Source organism: Cupressus sempervirens, chromosome 1 (assembly GCF_028749045.1).
Source record: "Cupressus sempervirens isolate cs-2001-9-10 chromosome 1, ASM2874904v1, whole genome shotgun sequence".
In the NCBI taxonomy this organism is placed as follows: Eukaryota; Viridiplantae; Streptophyta; class Pinopsida; order Cupressales; family Cupressaceae; genus Cupressus; species Cupressus sempervirens.
The window spans coordinates 782315041-782334385 of record NC_143118.1 but is presented as its reverse complement, the minus strand read 5'-3'; positions in this window follow the sequence as shown (position 1 = coordinate 782334385).

Below are 19345 nucleotides of genomic sequence, written 5' to 3'. Positions count from 1 at the left end.
CTTTCCATAATAGTCTTAGTTCTTTTATTATAACATATATAAGCCTTTCTTTTCAATGAATAACCAAGAAACATAGCTTCTTCACTTCTAGCATCAAACTTATCCATGTCTTTATCTCTCTTTATGTAACACTTATTTTCAAATATTCTAAAATACTTAATTGTAGGTGAGTGACCAAACCAAAGTTCATAAGGTGTCTTATTTGTGTCCTTCCTAACTTGTACTCTATTCATAGTGTAGACTATTGTATTCATAGCCTCTCTCCAAAATGTCTTGATTCTCTACTAACATAACTCTTGTAGCTTTTGTAATAAACTTGTTCCTTCTCTGTGCAACACCATTCTGGTTAGGGTTTCTCAGAGCTAATAGTTTTCTTTTGATTCCATTTTCTTCACAAAACATGTTAAACTCATTTGAAGTAAATTATCCTCCTCTGTCTGATCTTAAACATTTAATCTTCATACTAGATTCATTCTCAACTCTATTCTTGATATCTTAAACTTATAAAATGCCTTAGATTTCTCTTTCAGAAATGCAACCAACATCATTCTAGAAAAATTATCAACTAGAATCATAAAATACCTTTAACCATAGAATCCTCCAGTTTTTGTAGGATTGTTGAAATCTATGTGTACAATCTCCAACTTTGCTGTAGTGCAAAACTTCTTTCTAGGAAAAGAAGTTCTATTATACTTTTCCAAAACACATTCCTTGCAAATTTGGTTAGTAGGCTTTATATTCTTTGGAAAATCTCTAATAAAAAACATTCTACTAGTTCTCACAATACTATTAAAGTTTATATGATAGAATCTCTTATGTCATAACCAACTGTCATCCACCTTTTCAACAAAACATGTCATTTTAGTAGGATTCATCTGAAATACATTACCTCTAGATTTGGTTCATATTCCAATTACCCTTCCATATTTATCTTTGATCATGCATGTCTTTTCTATGAACAACAACTAGTAACCTTTGCCTACTAGTTGTCCAACACTCAAAAGATTGTGCTTTAAACCATCAACAAAGTATACATCCTCAATATTAGTTTTACCATCAAGAGTTATAGATCCAATACCTTTTACTTGACATGCTACATTGTTTCCACCTCTGACCACTCCTCCATTTTGACTTTTGAAGTCAAATAACTTGTTCATATCACTAGTCATATGATGTGAACAACCACTATCAATTATCCAATTGGAGTTCTTCTCAATCTATGATACCAAATCTACCTTCTTTGGAATTTCTTCTTTAATTGCCACAAATAAAATTTCATCATCAATAACACTTAATGCTTGTTCATCAAAATCATTATCTTCATTTGCATACAGACAATATCTAACTTTTATAGGCTTATGATTTCCCTTATACTTTTTCTCCCTTTTAGAAAACTTAGATGCATAATGACCATATTCATCACAAGTCCAATATTTAAAGATTTTCTAACCTCTTTTTTCTCTTCTTACCAAAAGGGCCACTACTTCATCAATCTTTTGTCTTCCTCAAATTTCTTGCTACTAGAAAAATCTCCTCTAGCACTTGTGCTCCTTGAAATGTTAGGTTAAATATTCAAGGCACTGAAAGCTATCTCTATTCTAGTCAACTCTCAAAACTATCTAAGTTCATTCTCAATTGCTTCAAGTCTTCCACGTAATTTCTCCTTTGTGAAATCTTTGGTACATGATATCAACAACTATATCATCTAAATTGTTGACTTAAATGGTGATGTTATAACCTCATCATCTTCTTTGGTTCCTCCTTGAGCTTTAATACCTACAAGAATTTCTAATATCCTATCTATATATGTTCTTACTAATTCATCTTCCATCATTTTAGTATCTTGAAATGCACAAATCCAACTTTGTAGCCTCAACTTCTTAGAATATGCATCAGCTTCAAAACTATTTCCAAGCTTTCCAAACCAAAAATGTTAAGTAGCAAGTGATTTTACCTAATTGTACTCAATTTTAGGAAGTGCAATCAATAGTGCTTCTCTAGCTCTCATGTCACACACAAAAAGATCACTTTCTGCTTTAGAGGAACTTTCCAAACCCTTTTCCTCAATAATTTTCTTCATTGATTTTGTCAAGATCTAATATCCCAAACACATACACTACAAATGTGTCTTCATCTTTTCTTTCTAGCAGTCATAATTTTTTCCAACAAAATTTAGACTACCTTTCCTAAACATGTTCACCATGGATCTCCCAAATCTATTAAACTATTCTTCAAGGATCTGATGCTCTGATGCCAATTGTTCAAAACAATAGTCCACCAAGATAACTGAGAGGGGGGATGAATCAGTTATCCAACAATTTAAAAAATCATATTCTTTAACAAAACTTAACCATTCAACCAAAGTAAGTAGCAACCATGCAAATATGCACAGAGACAAATACACCAAATATGTTGACTAGGGAAACTCTTAATTAGAGGGAAAACCCTGGTGGGAATGATGCCCATAAGATGATTTACTAATATAAATATTTTTTGTTAGAGGATGGACCATGTTAGGAGTCTATTACAAAATTTAGTACAATAAGTCCCTATTAGTAGACTTTGAATCCCTTCTAAGAGATCCCAATCCTATTAGGAGTTGTGCCAACCCTATTAAGAGTTGTGGAATAATGTATGCAAGAAGAGCCCACTGCCCAAACATGCAATTTCAACTACAAGAAGAGCTCACTACTCAAAAAAGTAATTTATTGTTATCTTCTTCTTTCCTTTGTATTTACTCTATCCTATAAAATGTAATCACTATTAGACCTTTTAGACCAAGTCACAAACCTTAGATCCAAATATCAAACCTTAGGTCACTCAGCAAAACCTTGACAATGAATTTTCCTTCACTTCTGCACTACTCTACTCAACTTTGCATTGCACACTCTCTACTTCTTTCTAAATATTCACAATTCATTTATATTATATCATGATAATAGAAAATGTCCTCCCTTTATATTGAGTTCATAAAATAATTCCCTGAGTTGGATGTTAGTCCTTCTCATTTAATTATTATTGGACCACACTAAGAACATGTTATACTTAGAGATAACCTTAATCTTCCACCTTACAACTTGAATAAATTTTCATACATGCAATATTATGATGAATAATCTTAGCCATGTCATCCTCAACATGTCTTCTTGATGTCCTCAACCTCAATCCTCATGATATCAACATTTCTAAGAGATATAACAAGTTTACTAGAACATGCCTGTGTAACTCTATCTCAGAATAGACATCACCAAAACTTACATAACTTTCTCTAGACTTTTCTTTTCTACTTCTAACATTAATTGCACATAATAGATACTCAAAATTATCTCCCATAAACTTAGGTGGTTATCTTGCTCAACTAGCCATCCATACCAACTTGATCTTTCCACTATTCTTCTGTCAAATACCACAAAAGACATCAAACATGTTATGTTGACAACAATGACAAAATTAGTCATGAATGTAACATATTGTCAGAAATCATGCTTCCAACCAATCTTCCAACAATCTATCCAATCTTCCAATAGTCTACACTTCTTCAAGTCTTAAACAATAGCATAGAACTCTTGGCCATACACAAAATACTTCCTTTTAGCATTGTTCAACTTTTCACTCAAGAAAGAAAGAGGCTTACCTTCTTGAATCAACATAGCTCCTATTATATTTCCACTTGAATCACATTCCACTTGAAATACCTTATTGAAAGTGGGTAAATCTAAATTAGGTATCTCACCAAAGTTTGTTTCAAAGTCTACAAACTCTTATCAACCTGTGATGTGAATATCAGGGGTTGCAAGCTTTGGGTTTAACTATGGAGGAAACTCTGTAGTTAAGCGCGCTCAGGCTGGAGTAGTACTAGGATGGGTGACCTCCCGGGAAGTCCCGGTGCTTCACCCCTGTGAGCATCACCTAGATCCAATGAGTGCTAAGTGTTCCATTTATTCTCATGAGAGATGGATTCATGTTGAATCACTACTCATGAAACATGGGTCATCGAGTTTGACTCAAAAATCACACAGTTAAATCCTGATATTCACATCACAATTTGACTAGCTGTGGAAATCATCTCCTTCTTATCAACCTGACATTACAATTTAAAATCCCCTTTTCCTCCTCTCATTATCGCAAGCATAGCATTACAAATAGAAATCAAATTCTTTATGGACTTTCTATCTAATCTAGCCAAACCATGAAATGATCTTACCTCACCCACATTTTTAGGTTTAGACCATTCTAAAATTTCTTTAACCTTCTTAGGATCCATTCTCAAACCATCACCTGAAATCACAAATCCCAAATACATAATGTGTTGGAATTACCATAGGAAAGGTAAACTCTAAGAGGGGGGTGAATTAGTGCTTCAAAATTTTACCCTTAAAAACATTCACCATCCTTCCATCTCACAATTCAACAAGTAAATAGAAATACCATATAAATCATATACATCTAAAGTATGTAAACCATTAAGCATTCACACATGTATGACACAAGGTATAATTACTTAGAAAGCCTCCAGTGAAAAGGTAAAACTAGGGTGGGAATAATACCTAAAAATATTTACAACTACAGTAATAAAGTGTATCCAATGAGGGTTAGAATGTTTCACCATAAAACATGATCTACCCTATGGAAGGTCTATCTTGTTAAAATCTTACAAAGACTGTTAGGTCTTACCCTATTAAAGGATTTCAACATCCTATTAGAAGTGTGCCTAATTAAAGGATGTAAACTCATAATTAAGTAAGCACCTTGTTAGAGGATTTCAATACAACCTATTATGACTACTATGTTAAGAGATTTAATTGATTCACCTATTAGAATGTCTCAAGAATGATCTTGCAATTTGAACTCTACTACTTGATGTTAGATCACCTCTATATTGATGTGTACTAGATCCTTTTTAATCAAATGTCTCTCTATTGTCCACTATTTCCTTTACTCTATTCTCCTTTAATGATTTTGTAATGAAACTCAAATCATAATACCTTATTCATCATGAGTGTCCTATTTTTCTCATGCAAACTCTTCTCTACACTTAGAACATTTTAGTGTTTGTCTTCCTTAAGAATACCTAGGTGACTTAGGATTAGGTATGAATTAATGACTGTGATTCACCCATGTTACCTCTTAAAACTTCCCTTTTACTAATAAGATGCATGTAATAAATAGGGATTAACACATAAGATTCATCCTTATCAACAAAATATTGTAAACCAATCCTTAAGTCATCATAGTAGTTTGTACCAATACAAACAACTATATAAAACCTATATTAGTCAACATCTATAGTCCCTGGTGCTTGGCACTAACTATAACTTCAGTGCTATCACTTGACATTTGAATGACTTGGCATGCACTACTTTCTCAACACCTAAATCACTCAGTATATTCTATTTTCTTGGCACTCAAATGACTCGACGCATGAGTGAATCGACACTCATTTTTTACTTGCCATGCTCTAAATTATATATTGTTCTCAACATATGTTACTTGCTCAGCATGAACTAAGTAAATGACTTAAGTGTATAGACACTCACAAGTTTGTCAAAACCAAGATTAGATTAATAATCTCCCCCCTTGAAATCAGTTTCAAAAACACTTGGTCATGCATTAATGATCTTACCCTTATAACATAGATATCTACTCAGCTTCTATAGAAAATTTCAAAATATCAAAATTTTAAAACACATGACTTATCAGTCATACCTCAAAATTTTATAAATCCCCTTGAGTTGATTGTTCAATTTTGTTCTAAAATCTCTCCTAGTAAGTAGATTAGCATAAACTAATACTCTATCTTTGTTTTTGTCTAAGCTGATATCTTGGTCTTTTGTTGCTCTATTCACTTACTTCCCCTTGGGTTTTCCTCCCTTTTTGATCTACTTTCTCTACTAGCTCCTCAATTACCTCCCCCATTACTCCTACTCCCCCTTTTTTACACTTATGTCAATGGGTTATACACTAATAGTGTATTTATCCAAAAATGATTTATGGACCTCAAGTATAATTTTTAGAGATGCATACAAATTATCACAAGCTACCTCCAAAGACTTGATTTGGATGGCCAACTCAGTAGCAAGGTGGACTAAGCCTTCTAGTGTGGAAAGATGAGGATATTTCTATTAGAAACAATAGTCGACCAAGATAATTGGAGGGGGTTTGAATCAGTTATCCAACAATTAAAACACTTATCTTGACTATACAAACTTAACCATTCAACCAAAGTAAATAATAAAAACACAAAGATGCACATAGACAATTACACTAGATATATTGACTAGGGAAATTCTTGATCAGATGGAAAACCCCAGTGGGAATGATGCCCACAAGATGATGTAATAATATCAATATTCCTTGTTAGAGAATACACCCAATTAGGAATCTATTACAACATTTAGTACAATGAGTCCATGTTAAGAAACTTTGAATCCCTATTAGGATATTCTAACCCTATTAAGAGTTGTGGTCTAATGTATGCAAGAAGAGCCCACTACTAAACATGCAATTTAAACTACAAGAAGAGCTCAATGCTCAAACAAGTAATGTATTGGCATCTTCTTCTTTCCTCTATCCTTTCCTGTATTGTGTCAACTAGACCAATCATTGTCAAACCTTTTAGACTAGGTCACAAACCTCAGATCCAAATACAAAACCTCAGATCACTTAGTAAAACCCATGCATTGAAGTTTCCTTCACTTCTACACTACTCAGCTCAACCTCACATTCCAAACTCTTTGTTGCTTTCCAAACATTCACAATTCACATCTTTGATATTCCACCGTGTCCATAAAATAATTCATTGAGTCAACAGTCTTCTCAATTAATTATTATAGGACCTCACTAATAACATGTTACACTTAGTGATAACCTTAATCTTCCACCTTGTAACTTGAATAACTTTCCATACTCACAATATTAAGATGAGTGAGCTTAGCCACATCATCCTCAATATTTATTCTCCATATTCTCAACCTCAATCCTCAAGATATCAACTTTTTAAGGAGATAGAAATTTTTTACCAAAACATGCCATTGTAAACTCTATCTCAAAACAAACATCACCAAAACTTACATAACTTCTTTTAGACTAGACCATTCAGTTTCTGATGCTAATTGCATATACCATATACGTAGAATTATCTCCCATAATCTTAGGTGGTTATCATGCTCAACTAGCAGTTTGTACCAACTTAATCTATCTATTTTTCTTCTATCAGAGACCACAGAAGACATCAAACATGCTATGTTGACATCAATGAAAATCTCACTCAGTCATTAATGTAACATATCATTATCAAACCAATCTTCCAATCTTTCCAATCTTCCAACAATCTACCCCTTTGGCATTGATGGAAACATAGATGAAAAACATCTAGTTCCAAGAATACCAACAAAAGATAGACAGTCTTCAAATCCTCTTCATCAATCATACTCCCCCATTGATATAACTCAATTTGCTCACTACCAAAACTTATCCTTTAGTATAATACTTTCTTGCAATACTTCTCCACCATAGTATAATATTTTTCATGCCACACTTGTCCCTCATTGACATCAATGTCAAATGTTTCTACAACTAGCATCTCTACATCAAAATCTACAACAACTATTACTTACTCAGCTCGAGCGTCAAAAGACACTATTCAACAACACCAATAATAGTCCTAAAAGACTCTGTCGATTATAGATACTCCCCCATATAGGAAGCATTAGCTTCTAGTCTAGAAAGATAATGGTGCTCTATTACTATGGATTGATGCACTCTTGTATCTTCTACTCTAATGTAGGAAGGGGCATAACCCCAAGCATACCTTGCAAAATACTCAAAAGTCTCTCTGCGAAGAGGCTTAGTGATTATATCTACAATCTTCTCTTTAGTGCTCACATACTCTAATCTTATTTCCTTTTTTGCAACTTTTCCTCTCAACATATGATACTTAATAGAAATATGCTTCATCCCTAAATGCAATACTAGATTCTTACACATATTTTCCATGCTTATGTTGTCACAATTTATAACAATAGGTTCACTGATTTAAAATACTTATATCCTTCAACATATGCTTCATCTAGATAACTTGATTGTAATTATTTGCTGCTGCAACATACTCTACTTTTATTGTACTTTGAGATGTACAATCCTTCTTCTTTCTTAACCAAGAAACCAATCTTCCTCCAAGAATGAAAGCTCCTCCACTAGTGCTCTTTCTATCATCCATACTACCTACCCAACCTACATCAGTATAAGCACTTAGAGTAGAATCATTAGATTTGTCATACCATAATCCAAATTTCAAGGTTCCTTTCACATATCTAAATATCCTTTCCATTTCTACATAATGTGCTTCTTTGGGATTAACCTAGAATCTTGCAACAATTCCAACTACATTTATTATATTCAGCCTTCTGTGAGTTAGATATTGCAATCCTCCAATCATAGATATGTACTTCTTCTATTCAAGAGTAGATGCTTCATCCTTAGTAGATAACTTGTGTCTAGTTACCATAGGTGTTCCAACAAGTTTACAAGTTTCCAAACCAAACATTTTTAGTAAATCCTTAAACTAATTAGTCTAGGAAATAAAGATTCCTTTTTTATTCTATAATATCTGTAATCATAGGAAATATTTCAATGCTCCTATCATATTGAATTAAAATTCTTTCCTTATTTCTTATGTAAAATTTTTACTTTCTTCATAATTTCCTCTGAATATGATGTCATCAACAAATATTACCAAGATAATCAAACCATCATTAGTTTCTTTCCAATACAAATTACTATCTACCATAGCTTTTCTATATTTGAGCTTTGTCAAGTGTTTGTCCAACCTCACATACAAGGTTCTAGGTGCTTGGTTCAATCCATACAATTCTTTTCTCAATTTGCATACTATGTCCTTGTCATCTATTAAAGGACAACCTTTAGGCTACTTAATGTATACCTCTTCTATAAGTTCTCCATTCACAAATGCTAACTTGATATCCATCTGATACACTTTGAATTTCTTTTGTTCTACATAGGCTAAGAATAATCTTATAGCTTCTATTCTAGCCACTAGAGCTTAAATATCCTCATAGCCTATTCCTTCTTGTTGTGAGTAAACTTTATGTATCAATCTTGCTTTCTTACAAATTCTCCTTGCTCATTCATATTTTTTATGAATACCCATTTAATTCCTATCACATTCCTATGTGTTGGTCTGGGGACCAATTCCCATGTCTCATTTTTACTATCTGATCCAATTCCTCCTTCATAGCTTGTTTCCAATAATCATCTTTCATGCTTCATCTGCATTATTTGGCTTAACTTGATATATCAAGCATAGTTCTTCATTAACTCTACTTCTTATCATCACAATTTTCTCTTTTCTTCTGATGATCTATTCAAATGGGTGATTCTTTATCATGTTCTTTCATAAAGTAGGAGTTGTAATCTCAACTCTTCGCTCTACTAAAGGTTTTGAGCTTTGTTCCTACCTTTTCTCTCCTTCATTATACAAATCATTGTTAGTCTCAAGAAATACCTCATCATTCCTTGGCTTGATAAAAAAAACATCTTCATTTGAATTGTAATCAACTATTCTCTCTCGTACTCTAAATTTCTCATCAATTCTCACATTTTCACTTTCCATAATAGTCTTAGTTCTCTAATTATAACATCTATAAGCTTTTTTTTTCAATGAATAACCAAGAAACATAACTTCATCACTTCTAACATCAAACTTACCAATGTCATTGTCTCTCTTTATGTAACACTTACTTCCAAATATTTTAAAGTATTTAACTATAGGTGAGTGACCAAATCATAGTTCATAAGGTGTCTTATTTGCGTCCTTCCTAACTTAAACTTTGTTCATAGTGTAGACTATTGTATTCACTACTTATCTCCAAAATGTCTTGGATACATCATTTTCTACTAACATATCTCTTATAGATTCTATAATAGACTTGTTCCTTCTCTTTGCAATATTGTTCTATTCAAGAGTTTTCAACTCAACTCTCTCTTCTGCTCTAGGATCACATTTCTACTCTTCAATCTAATTCCCATTCTTTAAATCATTTTTAATGATAATTTCCACATTTTCATGGTTATCCTCTTGATAAAAAATAGTTACCAAAGCTATCTCTTCTAATACTTCCTTTTCCTTAACCAATGCAATCTTATTATCTTTATCACAATCATTCAAGAATATTTGTGTACTTGCTTTAAATTCTTCATCTTCATTAGAAATTGAACTCCTTCTAGATTTTCTCAATCTCTTAAGGCATGAAGATGCATAATGACCAAACTTACTACATATCGAACAAGAAAAAATTTCCATACCTTCTTTTTCTCATTTTGTAACTAGATCAATACCTTCCTTGATCTTCATGTCTTCTTTAGATAACTCACCAAGACCTTCTATTTTGAAATTTCCACTATCTAACTTAGGAATATCTTCTCTAAACATGTTCACCATGGATCTCCCAAAGCTATTAAATATTTTATTCAAGGACCTGATATGTTGACTAGGGAAACCTTGATCAAAGGGAAAACCCTGGTGGGAATGATGCCCACAAGATGATGTACTAATATAAATATTCCTTGCTAAAGGATAGACCCTGTTAAGAGTCTGCTACAACATATAGTACAATAAGTCCATGTTAAGAGATTCCAACCGATTAGGAGTTGTGTCATAATGTATGAAAGAAGAGCTCACTGCCCAAACATGCAATTTCAACTACAAGAAGAGTTCACTGCTTAAACAAGTAATTTACTAGCATCTTATTCTTTCCTCTATCCTTTCATCTATCATGTCAATAGGACCAATCATTGTTAGACCTTGTAGACTAGGTCATGAACCTTAGATCCAAATACCAAACCTTAGATGACTTAGTAAAACCTTGGCAATGAAGTTCACTTTACTTCCACACTACTCTATTATACTTCACATTCTGCACTCTCTGCTATTTTTTGAACATTCACAATTTAGATCTTCGATAACCACATATGTAATGATAAAGAAAAATATCCTTCATTTATATTAATTCCATAAAAAAATTTCTTTAGTTGGTTTTTAGTCCTTCTCAATTAATTATTATAGGACCTCATTAAGAACACTTTACACTTAGCAATAACCTTAATCTTCTACCTTGCAACTTGAATAACTTTTTGTACATGCAATATTATGATGAGAAAGCATAGCCACATCATCCTAAACATGTCTTCTCCATTTTCTCAACCTTGATCATCAAGCTATCAAATCTTCTAGGAGATATAACAAGTTTACTAGAACACGCCTCTGTAAACTCTATCTCAGAATAGACATCACCAAAACTTACATAACTTCTTCTAGACTTGTCCTTTCTACTTTTAACATTAACTACACATACCAGATACTCAAAATTATGTACCATAACTTCATGTGGTTATAATTCTCAACTAGCCATTCGTACCAACTTAATATTTCCATTATTCTCTTGTTAGATACCATAGAAGACATCAAACATGTTATGTTGACATCAATGACACACTCACTTAATCATGAATGTAACATATCATCATCAAACCATTCTTTCAACACTTTCTTCATAAGATTTTAATCATAGCCTAGTTCTTTGTGCAATTTTTCCATGTGTGGAGTGAATGTTGACTCAATGTTGATTAGTTTAGCCTTGCTATTGGATTCATCTACTTTTAAAGATGCTAACTAACTCTAGGGTTTCAAGAGGTACCTAAAGTGTTTCTCACTTTGAGCTATAGAGTTTAGAAAAGTAGCACCATAAGATTGTATATGGATCTCCAACATTACGAAGTGATTCCTTATTTCTTGTGTGAAGAGTGTAGGATTACACAATTTGGTGTACAAGGAGAAAATATTCTCTAGTACCGTGTTCACACTCTCTATCTTGGTTACTAGCTCAACCTATGTTAGTGCCATAGCACTTCATATCTTCTTATTTACCTTATTTTTGAATTTCCTTTTAGACCATTCAAGTAGTTTTACATTTGTATCTAGGTTTGTATCAATAACCCTTTCCACTATATTGGCTAATCTTTCAATGATGGGCTTGTTTTCATCTAGACTTAGAAGACTAAATGCATAAAGGAAAATCTCTTTAATATCAATCAAAGCTTTCTTTTACCCATGCTCCATTCTGGGAAGTTCTTGATCTTTCTTCTTTGCTACAGTCTCTTGTAATATACCCATCTACTCAATTGTGATTGTTGCCAAATCAAATTTAGCCAATACAATCTCTTCATCTAGGCTAACATCACCATATGTAGTTACCTCTTATACCTTAGATGAACTAGGACTCAACCTTGAAAATTACAATGGTCTAGCATCTATGCTTAGCCTTGTTAGAAACAATAGTCCACCAAGATAACTAAGAGGAGGGAAGGTGTTGAGACTAAAAATTGCAAGGTCAATTTTTAGTACCATTGAGAAATCAAGCCCTTAAATGCTTTTAAATGAGATTGTACCTGGTTGTCAGTCTGAGGCCTAAGAGGTGTTTAATTTTTCTAACACCTTTCATTTAGTGCATCTATGTGTTCTATGAAGTTGAACTAACATTTCGAGCCATTTTGTGAAGTCCCATTTTGAGCTAGTGTCAAAATTTGCAATCCTGCCCAAGTGTCAAATGCCGACCAGAGGCCCAGTTTGCATTTGAATATCTCGCACCCAGGAATGTGTCATGACTTTTCACTTTGAGATTGTCTAGTGTCCATATCTAAGAACCTATGTTTCAGATTTTGAGTCATTTTGAGTCTATTTGACTAGGTTTTGGATCCCTCAAAGTTGGTCAGTTACTATTTTCACACATTTGCAAAATGTTCCTATTTTTGGGAAGCCCTGTTTGACGTGTTATAACTTTTGACCAGTTGACCAGAATGTTGAAATTCCTTTTGCGTTGCATTGTAGACATAAAAGACCTCCTATGTTTAAATTTTTAAGTCTTGATGAATCTATTTGATTAGTCTTCAAATGCGATTCCAAACGACATTTGTATCTTTTGCTGGTGTCAGCATTTGCAGATTTGTCAGTACCCCTGTTCATGATGTTGTATCTCCTGATCTGTGATTGGTTGAGTCAAATGGATTGTAACCCTATATTGTACTTTGAAAATACTCCAGGTGTGTTAGTTTGTAAGTCATGACGAATCCATTTGCACATTTTTCAGGGCCAATTCCATTCGCAAAAAGTGTTTTTGTCATTGTTCCCAATCTACAAAATCCAGGTAGCTTACTTTGAACGCTCACCATTTGCGCCCTGTTATTCTTCATGAGCCCAAATTGAAAGATCATAATGTCCTCATGATAGAGATTTAATGCCCCAATTTTCATTTCCCCATGTGCTCATTTTCTTAGTTTCCCAGGCCATTTCCAAACACACTTTCTAGATTTCTGACATGTTTCTCTGCAGGTAATTTTAAGGAGGCAACTTCAGAGCTTGATATCTTTTGAACCTGATGTCGTCATGAAATGAGATCTTGTAGGCTTGCTGAACATGTCAGAGAAATGATATATCTAGAGTTTCGGGTCTCTGTCAGATGTTTGAGTTAGTTTTTAAAGGTAGGCAATAGGCCTCCTGACAGTGATTTCATAGTGACGTAGAAATAATTACAATAAGTTTTTAGCGATGATTCAATCATCAAATTTGATTCCAGTCAGTTTGAGGATTTCAATAAATCACTTTGCTGGATCAGTTGTTCATAAATGAATTTTTTTTTTTAGTTGGACCCACTTTGGGGTCCGACTAGCTTCATCGGGTTGATTGAGTTTCTGTGCAAATTGAAGTTTATAAAGGAGTACAATAGGTATGTGGATATGCTTGAGAAGACTTTTATTATTAGAAGATGCAAGCTATGCTCCACTTGAGTGGAGTAATGATCAACATAGCAACAATAATAATGCAAGTTTACATTCTGCTCTTGAAGCTAGTGGTAAATCCAATATAATATCATCTCAAATGATAGAGAGAGTGTATATGGCATTTGATATTTGTTCGCCCAGGCGATCCTCCTCATAGAAAAATGATAATGTGAGTGCAGATGAAAAAATCAGAAAGAGATGCTCATACACATAGGTCATTAAAAATCAAATCTGCAGAGGAATGGAGCTCCACGCCAAGTGAAGATCACAATAATGAAGAGGCTATGGCAGCCAAATGCAAGACCACTTTGGATAATTGCGCAAAAAAATTTTATAATAAGTTTGTGCGTGTACATTTTTGTGTCCAACAAGATGCCAAGGAAATCAAAAAAAGGGAGAAGCCATCAACAAAGCACAACCCATGCATTAAGTTAGAATTCAAAGCCATAGGTAAAAATAACATGGAAGATGTCAGTAAGAAGATCAAAATTACAGAGAGGGCGGCATGTTCAAATTAGAAATTCCCACACCTCTTAAATAAAGCTCATGCTAATGCATAGAAAGAATGGAGCCTCAACGATGGAAACACACAGGGGTAAACAAAAAAAAGGAATTCTAAAGAAGCTAACGTAAGCCTTCCATCCAACCTGATTAAAACAGTAGAAGAATTTTTCTCATTGCTATGTTGCCCTATTCTTGCATTTTTCTGCCAAAGGCTAGTAGAGAAAGTGAAAGTTTTTCAGAGTGATGGGGATGAGACTCAAACCGATGACCACCTCTAGGTTCAAGACAGTATGTGCGTTCTGCGAGAGCAACATATAAGAAGTTGACATTAAAGGTAGGACCACGCAAAGTGTTAAAGACCCCACGTACAGGGCAGGGATGTCTAGTAGCGGAGGAGGCATTTCTAGTGTGAAGTAAAATTGAAATGGAAGGATGAATCTCACAATATCACTACGAAGAGCCCACACGTTGAAAGCTCAAGATGTTGGAGTGAAGCCACGTCTCCAAGCAAAGCCGTAGCAAATTGAAAAAAGAAAAGGAGAGCCTTCAGTTTCAAAGCCATAGAGGAGGCATTTTCATGTCTTGAATGTAAAAGAATTTGTTTTAAAATAGGCTGATAGAGCTAAAGAACACTTTGCATGCACGCCAATATGCAAGCAAGTGCAGAACGAAGGGAAAAGCCGTCACAGACCCTTATCCCACATTGGCTGGGAAAATACATTTTTAACAATTCAAATAGAAATGAACACAACAAACATTGTGAATTGAAGGCAGAGGCTTTTGAGAAGCCATAGATCAAGAGGTGGGGCCCGTGGCTGGCTAGATAACGTCAAATTTTGAGCCAATGCTAAATTTTACACAAAGAAATGAGTGCGCTGATGTGGCGATAGAAGCACCAGATCGTGCCAAGTGTCATGATCCAAGGGTTAGCGCACGCCCGCAAAACAGAGTTACGAGGATGTTAAAAAGTGTGGGGATACGCCTGGGTGCCACATGGCATTACGAGTCCTATAGATGATGACATGGCGAGAATGAGTAGTCAAGACAGAGGCATAGGATGCTACCACGTGGTAGCATTCAACGAATGACGTACACCTGCAAAACGGAGATGCTCACCCAATAAATAATGCAGGCAAGCGGGGATGTGCCATGTGGCAGAGGGTCCCATCTTTTGATGATGTGGCAGATGTGTAGATGGTGAGCCAATCACAAAGTGCCACATGGCACTTAGTCAACAGAGGTTTGACCTCGAATTTAAAAGCCAAGGAAAAATATGAAAGTCATAAAAAATATTTTTATTTCTTTCTCAAGAAAAAATGCACATCAGAAATTTTAATTTTCAAAAGGGAATTTTTCTAAAGTTTTAACTTTTGAAAATTTTAAATTTTTCAAAAATTTAAAACTGAATGGGTTGCAGACTTGATAGTTATAACAGAGGACCATTTTTCAAAATGACTTTCAGTGGGTTTCTAGAACCCAAAATAGGCAATGTTATATATCGCCGAAATTGGGAGAAGATGAACTATTCGATTCTGGAGTTAGTTTTTGCACAGGTAGTAGTTGGTTCAAGTTACAGGAGGTTTTCTATCAAGTACCTGAATTGCAACCATTTTCAGAACAGGAAGTTCAATTGTGATTTTTGGCAAGTTAATAGCTTGAAAATGCATAAAAGACAAGGAGAAATCAGCTGGGGGCATCTCTGAGTCAATTAGATGAAGTTTTATCAGCATTTTGATGCAAATCAGATATTTGGCAAATCAGGGATTTCATCATTCAAGAGGGGATATTTTTCAAATTAGTTACAAGGCAACGATAAAATAAAATTAGATCAAGATGGAGAAGGAAGGACGAAGTTTTTAGTTGCCAGAAGATTGAATTTCAAGTGGACACTTGTCAAGTAAAGATCAGATCCAAAAATTCTTTCTCTTCTATATCATTCTTTGTTTTTATCATTGAGTAGGTTCCAGTTTCTGGGAAGAAGAAGTTCATTGCTGTGATACCATTAGGGATTCTAGTTTTTGCACTGTGAGACCATTGGTTCCAGTATTTTGACATGTTTCCATGACTGTGACACCATTTTTCTTTAGCAGAACTCTCATGTGAACAGCATTGTAGAGATAATATAGATAGTTCTGAGATATTAGGTTGTTTCATGTTTTAATCTTATGCATCTGAATGTATTGTTTCAAGGAAATGAATACATATGAGCAACAATTTCATTAGTTTTATTCTGGTTCTTGTCTCCTATCTCACCATTCTGTAAATCTTATGTGGTTTTGGAACAAAGATTTGAGACCCATTTGCATCCCTTTCAGGTTGTATGTTTGATGTATTTTGATGTTGGACCAAAGGGCCAAGTAAATTCTCAATATGTTTAAACAAGGTTACTGGTTGTTTGAGAAGGACATTTTGTGAGAATGAGACCTGAATGAACACTGATGTCTGAATCACAAGATGGTTGGATAGATCTGATGTCTGGGTATATGAGATACATCCTAATGTCACAGATGTATGTTTTGAATTCATGGAATTGCCCAATGGATTAGGCACTGATCAGTTATAGGATCACTAGTTATACTATTGCATTTTTGAGGTTTTGTTGAATCAACATCTTTAATCAAATGAATTTCCCTTTCATGTTGAAGAGCTATAAACAAAATGCCCTCACTTAGCTTATGAATTTCATTGTTTTACATCTAGCTACTACAGATATATGTTATTTCATAAGTTATTAGGAGAAATAAGGGTTTCTATCTGCTTTGTATTAGATTCAGTGTATGCTTTGATAACTGGTACCATATAAGGAATCTATAGGTTCACCCGCCTAGGTTTTGCAGAGCCTGAAGAAGAAGAAGGGTCATGCCTTATAGTTGGCCTGGTGTTTGAATGGGCACATTGAAAATGGGAGTTAGCTACACCTAGATATGTCTTGTTCTCATTAGGGTAATTGGAAATGGGTAACGTTTTCAAACACCAACAAAAGGGTAAATTAGTTATCGAATCAATTATCCAACAATTAAACACATATCTTCTTTAACCAAACTTAACCAGTCAACCAAAGTAAATAGCAACCATAATAAGATGAACATAGATAATTACATCAGATATGTTAACTAGGGAAACCCTTGATCAGAGGGAAAACCCTAGTGGGAATGATGTCAACAAGATGATGTACTAATATTGTTAGAATTAGTAGTTCACCAATATAACTGAGAGGGGTGGATGAATTAGTTATGTATCGAACTTAAACAATTCTTAAACTTATCAACCAAAGTAAATAATAATAGTAAAGAGATGTGCATACACACATACACCAGATATGTTGACAAGGGAAATCTTTGATCAGAGGGAAAACCCCAGTGGGAATGATGCCCATAGAATAATGTACTAATCTGAATATTCCTCGTTAAAGGATAGACCCTGTTAGGAGTCTGTTATAATGCTTAGTACAAAGAGTCCCTGTTAGGAGACTTTGAATCCCTATTAGGAGATTCCAACCCTATTAAGAGTTGAAGAAGATAGCTAAACCCACTATCCAAATAGCTTGAAGATTAGATCAATGAACCCTCTGTCCAATTGATCTTGATACTATTCCCTTAAAAAAAAAAGCTATGGAACAATCTCTTTTCTCTTCCTCTATCTAGTACATTAGACTCATTCACATTTAGACCATGCAAATAGATTTGGAACTCATTAGTAACCCTTAAGGTCACTTACACACACTAGTACATTACTGTACTCTTCTACTTCACAATTTACAAGTCTTCTCTACTTGTTGATCACATACATAGACTCTAAAACTCAAAAAACATATTTCCTTTATACCTTACTCAATTATTAGTCATTTGAGTCAGCTCCATATACATAACATTCATTAGAGTTGGCTCCATATTTAATTAAATGAAATACACATTTAATTAATGTTGTCAGATCATAGTTGTTTCCAAACTTCCACTCATGTGACTCTCATACCTGTGCACTTGTTGAATCATCAATGATTAGTGCACTTCCTCCAGTTAACTACATAACCCTTCATTCCAAGCACAATTTGTTACATTGATCATACAATAAAAAATATTTTCCCAATATTCAATTTAGGTTCTGTGCACATGACCACGTGTCAAATATATGCTATAATATATGTTGTTAACTATGCATGGGGAGATACATAATGTGATGACCTCAATACATAAATCTTAGTATGTTGCTCTATTATTTTTACTATGTTTTCATCAATGATGAACATAGTCATAACACTATTCGATGATGTTTTCTCATAGCATCAACATTCATGCTAACAATCTCACCCTTTGGCATTGATAGCAACATAGATGAAAAACATCTAGTTCCAAGAATACCAATTAATCAAATCCTTTAGTACTACTTCCCCCATAGTGCAAATTATCTTTAGTGTCTTACATATCACTATCTTTCCCTTCCTAATGAAATTTTTTTCATATCACTCTCTCTCCCATTTACATCAATGTCAAAGGTAGTACAAAATTTGAACTCATAACAACCTATTAGCACAACCACAAGTTGGTCTATTGCTTTTCAATCTTTGAATACAACTAAATAACACAAGTATCAAAATATAATATTGTATACTAATTACTATTGTAGAGGACCTAATCAAATTATTTTTTCATTTGATGTAATAAGGTCTACGGATTAATCAAGTGATCTCCCTAAGACCATCCACCCATGTAATGGACACAAGACCCCATGGTGCAATTATAAACTTTGGTATCATTTGGTCCAAAAAGGGTGGAATTTGATTTGTTTTATGTTTTCTAGGATAGGTTGAGTGTTTAGAACATTAAAAGAACCTTTTGGAATGGTTGGAATCTAATTTATGGGAAAATACTGTCATATAGCAAAAATTGCAAAAAGTTGCATTAGCAACTTTTGCAATTTCTTGACAAATTTTTGAAACAAGCATCCCCGATGGCTAAAACTGCCATAGGGTGGTTCTACCCACCTAAAA